This window comes from Arachis stenosperma, chromosome 9 (assembly GCF_014773155.1).
Source record: "Arachis stenosperma cultivar V10309 chromosome 9, arast.V10309.gnm1.PFL2, whole genome shotgun sequence".
Classification (NCBI taxonomy): domain Eukaryota; kingdom Viridiplantae; phylum Streptophyta; class Magnoliopsida; order Fabales; family Fabaceae; genus Arachis; species Arachis stenosperma.
In genome coordinates this window covers 128865158-128873114 of record NC_080385.1, presented here as the reverse complement: position 1 = coordinate 128873114, position 7957 = coordinate 128865158, and the positions used below count along the sequence as shown (strand labels likewise).

Below are 7957 nucleotides of genomic sequence, written 5' to 3'. Positions count from 1 at the left end.
GATGGTGCCAGGGGGAAGATTTTGTTTTCAAAATCAATTTTTCTTAGTTTTTCAAATCAAATCTTTTTCAAATCAAATCTTTTCAATCAAATGTTTTCAAATTCAATTTCTTTCCTTTTAAAAAGATACTTACCAACAATTAATGATTTGATTGAACATCACAAGATTGTTGCCTTTTCTGTTGAGAGAGGTTTAAATGTTTCAATCATATCTTTTCTTGTTAGGCAAGTCATCAATTTTCAAAATCATATCTTTTCAAATTGTTTTCAAATCATATCTTTTAAAAATGTTTTCAAATCATATCTTCTCAATCACATCTTTTTAAACCCATAACTTTTTAATTAAATCTTTTTAACCACATCTTTTTCAAAATAGTTCTCAATCAAATCTTTTTAATTTCTAATTTCAAAATCTTTTTCAAAAATCACTTTATCTCTTTTCCACTTTGATTTTCGAAAATCAATTAACATTTTTCAAAATGTTTTCAAATTTTTTTAATTGAATTTTCGAAAATTCTCTTCCCTCCTTCCCACATCCTTCTATTTATGGAGTACTACTCCTTCTAAATGCACAATTCGAATTTTATCTATTAAAATTCGAATTCTCCTTCTCCTTCTTCTTACTATTTCTCTTTTCCTCTGACATTTCAAGGAATCTCTATACTGTGACATAGAGGATTCCACATTCTCTTCTTCTTTTTCTATTTCTTATGAGCAGAAGCAGAGACAAAGGCATTCTTGTTGAAGCTGATCCTGAACCTGAAAGGACCTTGAAGAGAAAGCTAAGAGAAGCCAAAGCACAACTCTCTTTAGAGGGCTTGACCGAATTCTTCAAGGGAGAAGACATGGCAGCCGAAAACAACAACAATGCCAACAATGCAAGGAAGGTGCTTGGTGACTTTACTGCACCTACTCCTGGTTTCTATGGGAGAAGCATCTCTATCCCTGCCATTGGAGCAAACAACTTTGAGCTAAAGCCTCAATTAGTTTCTCTAATGCAACAGAATTGCAAGTTCCATGGACTTCCAATGGAAGATCCTCATCAGTTTTTAGCTGAGTTCTTGCAAATCTGTGACACAGTCAAGACTAATGGGGTTAACCCTGAGGTCTATAGGCTGATGCTATTCCCTTTTTCTGTGAGAGACAGAGCTAGAATATGGTTGGATTCTCAACCTAAAGAAAGCCTGGACTCTTGGGAAAAGCTAGTCAATGCCTTCTTGGCAAAATTCTTTCCACCACAAAGATGGAGTAAGCTTAGAGTGGAAGTCCAAACCTTTAGACAAAAGGATGGAGAATCCCTCTATGAAGCTTGGGAAAGATACAAACAATTAATCAGGAGATGTCCTTCAGACATGCTTTCTGAATGGAGCATCATAGGTATTTTCTATGATGGTCTCTCTGAACTATCCAAGATGTCTTTGGATAGCTCTGCAGGAGGATCTCTTCATTTGAAGAAGACGCCTGCAGAAGCTCAAGAACTGATTGAAATGGTTGCAAATAACCAATTCATGTACACTTCTGAGAGGAATCCTGTGAACAATGGGACTGGTCAGAAGAAAGGAGTTCTTGAGATTGATGCTCTGAATGCCATATTGGCTCAGAACAAAATATTGACTCAACAAGTCAATTTGATTTCTCAAAGTCTGTCTGGAATGCAAAATGCACCAAACAGTACTAAGGATGCTTCATCTGAGGAAGAAGCCTATGATCCTGAGAACCCTTCCATGGAAGAGGTGAATTACCTAGGAGAACCCTATGGTAATACCTATAATTCTTCATGGAGAAATAACCCAAATCTCTCATGGAAGAATCAAGAGAGACCTCAACAAGGTTTCAATAATAATGGTGGAAGAAACAGGCTTAGCAATAGCAAGCCTTTTCCATCATCTTCTCAGCAACAGACAGAGAGTTCTAAGCAGAATAATTCTGACTTAGCAACCATGGTCTCTGATCTAATAAAGACCACTCAAAGTTTCATGAATGAAACAAGATCCTCCATTAGAAACTTGGAAGGACAAGTGGGTCAGCTGAGCAAGAAAATTACTGAACTTCCTCCAAGCACTCTCCCAAGTAACACTGAAGAAAATCCAAAAGGAGAGTGCAAAGCCATCAGTATGGCCGAATTCTGGGAGGAAGAAGAGGCAGTGAACGCCACTAAGGAAGACCTCAATGGACGTGCACTGGCCTCCAGTGAGTTCCCCAATGAGGAACCTTGGGAATCTGAGGCTCAAACTGAGACCATAGAGATTCCCTTGGACTTACTACTGCCTTTCATGAGCTCTGATGAGTATTCTTCCTCTGAAGAGGATGAGTATGTCACTGAAGAGCAAGTTGCTAAATACCTTGGAACAATCATGGAGCTAAATGACAAGTTATTTGGAAATGAGACTTGGGAAGATGAACCTCCCTTGCTCACCAAAGAACTGGATAACTTGTCTAGGCAGAAACTGCCTCAAAAGAGGCAGGATCCTGGGAAGTTTTCTATACCTTGTACCATAGGCACCATGACCTTCAAGAAGGCCTTGTGTGACTTAGGGTCAAGTGTAAACCTCATGCCCCTCTCTGTAATGGAGAAATTAGGGATCTTTGAGGTGCAAGCTGCAAAAATCTCACTAGAGATGGCAGACAACTCAAGAAAACAAGCCTATGGACTTGTAGAGGATGTTCTGGTTAAGGTTGAAGACCATTACATCCCTACTGATTTCATAATCCTAGAGACTGGGAAGTGCATGGATGAATCCATCATCCTTGGCAGACCATTCCTAGCCACAGCAAAGGCTGTGATTGATGTTGATGGAGGAGAGTTGATCATTCAAGTGAATGAAGAATCCATGGTGTTTAAGGCCCAAGGATATCCCTCTATCATCATGGAGAAGAAGCATGAAGAGCTTCTCTCAAAACAGAGCCAAACAGAGCCCCCACAGTCAAACTCTAAGTTTGGTGTTGGGAGGCCACAATCAAACTCTAAGTTTGGTGTTGAAACCCCACATTCAAACTCTAAGTTTGGTGTTGGGAGGTTTCAACAAGGTTCTGAGCATTTCTGAGGCTCCATGAGAGACCTCTGTCAAGCTAGTGACAGTAAAGAAGCGCTTGTTGGGAGGCAACCCAATGATTTATAATTAATTATTTTCTTTTGTTATTTTATCTTTTTGTAGGTTGATGATCATAAGAAGTCATAAAAAATGAAAAAAGCAAAAACAGAATGAAAAACAGGAAGAAAAACAGCACACCCTGGAGGAAGAAGCTGCTGGCGTTCAAACGCCAGTCAGCCTAGCAGATGGGCGTTTAACGCCCAGTCTGGCACCTTTCTGGGCGTTTAACGCCAGAAAGGGGCACCAAACTGGCGTTAAACGCCAGTAAAGGTATAAAACCTGGCGTTAAACGCCAGGAATGGGCACCAGCCCGGCGTTTAACGCCAGAATTGGCCCAAAACGTGGATTTTGGTGCCAATTGGTGCAGGGATGCCTTTTCCTTGACACTACAGGATCTGTGGACCCCACAGGACCCTACTACAGGATCTGTGGACCCCACAGGACCCTACCATCACTCTCTCTCTTCTTCCCCCATTCACCAATCACCTCAACACCTATCAAATCCCATCTTTCTCTTCACCACTCACATCCATCCTTCATAAACCCCACCAACCTCACACTTCAAATTCAAACCACTTTCCCTCCCAAACCCACCCTCAAATGACCGAACTTTCATCCCCCTCTCTCCTATATAAACCCCTCTTTACACCCTTCATTTCCAGACAACCTAAACACCACTTTTTCCCCCTTTGGCCGAATACACCTCCATCTCCCTCTTCCTCATTTCTTCTTCTTCTACTCCCTTCTTTCTTCTTTTGCTCGAGGACGAGCAAACATTTTAAGTTTGGTGTGGTAAAAGCGTTGCTTTTTCGTTTTTCCATAACCATTATGGCATCCAAGGCCGGAGAAACCTCTAAAAAGAGGAAAGGGAAGGCAAAGGCTTCCACCTCCGAGTCATGGGAGATGGATAGATTCCTCTCAAAGGTGCATCAAGACCACTTCTATGAAGTTGTGGCCTTGAAGAAGGTGATCCCCGAAGTCCCTTTTTCACTCAAAAAGGGTGAATATCCGGAGATCCGCCATGAGATCCGAAGAAGAGGTTGGGAAGTACTTACCAACCCCATTCAACAAGTCGGAATCTTGATGGTTCAAGAGTTCTATGCCAATGCATGGATCACCAAGAACCATGACCAAAGTGTGAACCCGAATCCAAAGAATTATCTTACTATGGTTCGGGGGAAATACTTGGATTTCAGTCCGGAGAGTGTGAGGATGGCGTTCAACTTGCCCATGATGCAAGGAGATGAGCATCCTTACACTAGAAGGGTCAACTTTGATCAAAGGTTGGACCAAGTCCTCACAGTCATATGTGAAGAGGGCGCACAATGGAGGCAAGACTCAAGAGGAAAGCCGGTTCAATTAAGAAGGCATGACCTCAAGCCCGTAGCTAGAGGATGGTTAGAGTTCATACAACGCTCAATCATTCCCACTAGCAACCGGTCCGAAGTGACCATAGACCGGGCCATCATGATCCATAGTATCATGATTGGAGAAGAAATAGAGGTTCATGAGGTTATAGCTCAAGAACTCTATAAAGTGGCGGACAAGACCTCCACTTTGGCAAGATTAGCCTTTCCTCATCTCATTTGTCACCTCTGTTATTCAGTTGGAGTTGACATAGAGGGAGACACCCCCATTGATGAGGACAAGCCCATCACTAAACAAAGGATGGAGTACACAAGGGAGCAACTGAACACCTCCCTAGGAGAATTGAGTTCCAACATGGGACAACTAAGGGTGGAGCATCAAGAACACTCCATTATCCTTCATGAGATTAGAGAAGATCAAAGAATCATGAGGGAGGAACAACAAAGACAAGGAAGAGACATTGAGGAGCTCAAGCACTCCATAGGACCTTCAAAAGCAAGGAAGAGCCGCCATCACTAAGGTGGACCCATTCCTTGATTTCCTTGTTCTTTATCTCTCTGTTTTTCGAATTCTATGCTTTATGCTATCCATGCTTGTGTCTTATGATCATTAGTGTCTTAGTGTCTATGCCTTAAAGTTATGAATGTCCTATGAATCCATCACCTTTCTTGAATAAAAATGTGCTTAATTGAAAAAGGAAGAATTGCATGAATTTTGAATTTTATAATAGTTTAATTATGATGATGTGGTGGCAATATTTTTGTTCTTTGAATGTATGCTTAAACAGTGCATATGTATCTTGAATTTATGGTTCATGAATGTTGGCTCTTGAAAGAATGATGAAAAAGGAGACATGTTACTGAGGATCTGAAAAATCAATAAAATGATTCTTGAAGCAAGAAAAAGCTGTTCAAAAAAAAAAAAAAATCGAAAAAAGAAAGAAAAAGAAAGAAAAAGAAAGAATAAGAGTTGTGATCCAAGGTAAATAAGAGTGTGCTTAAGAACCCTGGACACCTCTAATTGGGGACTTTAGCAAAGCTGAGTCACAATCTGAAAAGGTTCACCCAATTATGTGTCTGTGGCATGTATGTATCCGGTGGTAATACTGGAAGACAGAGTGCTTTGGGCCACAGCCAAGACTCAATAAATAGCTATGTTCAAGAATCATCATACTTCACTAGGAGAATCATTAACACTATCTGGACTCTGAGTTCCTAAAGAAGCCAACCATTCTGGATTTTAAAGGAGAGATTGAGATGCCAAAACTGTTCAGAAGCAAAAAGTTAAAAGCCCCGCTCATCTAATTAATACTGATCTTCACAGATGTTTTTGGAATTCATTGCATATTCTCTTCTTTTTATCTTATTTGATTTTCAGTTGCTTGAGGACAAGCAACAATTTAAGTTTGGTGTTGTGATGAGCGGATAATTTGTATACTTTTTGGCATTGTTTTTAGTATGTTTTTGATATCTTTTAGTTAGATTTTAGTATATTTTTATTAGTTTTATTTAAAATTCACTTTTCTGGACTTTACTATGAGTTTGTGTGTTTTTCTGTGATTTCAGGTATTTTCTGGCTGAAATTGAGGGACTTGAGCAAAAATCTGATTCAGAGACCAAAAGGACTGCAGATGCTGTTGGATTCTGACCTCCCTGCACTCGAAGTGGATTTTCTGGAGCTACAGAAGCCCAATTGGCGCGCTCTCAACGGCGTTGGAAAGTAGACATCCAGGGCTTTCCAGCAATATATAATAGTCCATACTTTATCCAAGATTTGATGGCCCAAACCCGCGAAGCAATCCGGCCTCAGAAATTCCAGCGTTAAACGCCGGAACAGGATTAAAAGTTGGAGTTAAACGCCCAAACTGGCATGGGAGCTGGCGTTTAACTCCAGAAAACGTCTCTACACGAATTTCCTTGATTGCTCAGCCCAAGCACACACCAAGTGGGCCCGGAAGTGGATTTTATGTCATTTACTCATCTATGTAATAGTTTTCTATAAGTAGGACCTTTTACTATTGTATGAGAGAGTCAGAGAGTCTGGAGACGACATCTGAGTAGCTATCTTTGTTTTATGCTATCTTAGACCTTTGGGAGGCTGGCCATTCGGCCATGCCTAACCTTTGTTCTTATGTATTTTCAACGGTGGAGTTTCTACACACCATAGATTAAGGGTGTGGAGCTCTGCTGTACCTCGAGTATTAATGCAATTACTATTGTTCTTCCATTCAACTCCGCTTGTTCTTTATCTAAGATATCACTTGTTCTTCAACCTATGAACAAGATGACTGACAACCATTCTTGTTCTACAAGCATTCAGGCTTTAGTGAATATCTCTTGGATTTCTGATTGCATGATGCATGGTTGATCGCCTGACAACCGAGTGCTCGTCTGACAAACGAGCCAGCCATTCCATGAGATCAGAGTCTTCGTGGTATAGGCAAGAACTGATGGCGGCATTCAAGAGAATCCGGAAGGTCTAACCTTGTCTGTGGTGTTCTGAGTAGGATTCAATGACTGAATGACTGTGACGTGCTTCAAACCTGTAACCTACTGGGCGTTAGTGACAGACGCAAAAGAGTGATTCTATTCCGGTAGGGGAGGGAACCAAACCGGTGATTGGCGGCACTGTGACAGAGTGCTCTGCATTAGCTTTCACTGCGCGGATGGGAGGTAGCTGCTGACAACAGTGAGACCCTACACAAGTTTGCCATGGAAAGGAGTAAGAAGGATTGGATGAAGACTGTAGGAAAGCAGAGAGACGGAAGGGAAGGCATCTTCATACACTTGTCTGAAGCTCATACACCAATGATATACATAAGTATCTCTATCTTTACCTTTTCTGTTATTTTCGTTCATCATCATCATATACATTTGAGTCTGCCTGACTAAGATTTACAAGATGACCATAGCTTGCTTCAATACTAACAATCTCCGTGGGATCGACCCTTACTCACGTAAGGTTTTATTACTTGGACGACCCAGTACACTTGCTGGTTAGTTGTGCGAAGTTGTGTAATGCCATGGTATTAGGCGCACCAAGTTCTTGGAGCCATTACCGGGGATTATTTGAGTTGTGAAAAAGTATTGTTCACAATTTCGCGCACCAGGGACATAGGAGATGGTTTAACATGAAAGGATCCAAGAAGATTTGGATACCTAAGGTCACTTGAGCTCATTTTGTAGGTATGCCTAGCGTCCAAGAGGAAGGAAAATATGTGGTACATGGACAGCGGATGCTCTAGGCACATGACCGGAAAGATAACCTTCTTCATAAAGCTTGATGAATATGATGGAGGACTTGTCACTTTTGGTGATGATGGTAAAGGAAAGATAGTGGCCATTGGTAAAGTTGGTAAAAGCTTTTTATCTTGTATAAATGATGTTCTTCTTGTAAATGGTTTGAAACATAACTTACTTAGTGTAAGCCAATTGTATGATTTGGGATTTGAAGTTATTTTTAGAAAATTTGTGTGTTTGGTTGTTTGTGAAAAAACTG

At 40.8% G+C, this 7957-nt stretch overlaps 1 non-coding gene across 1 annotated transcript; it reads right to left on the bottom strand.

Moving 5' to 3' along the window:
• Window positions 1–1249: 1249 nt before the first annotated feature.
• Window positions 1250–1357, bottom strand: LOC130953567 (small nucleolar RNA R71). The gene has a single exon (XR_009075737.1). It is a non-coding gene; the product is annotated as a small nucleolar RNA R71 (small nucleolar RNA).
• Between the last annotated feature and the right edge of the window lie 6600 nt (window positions 1358–7957).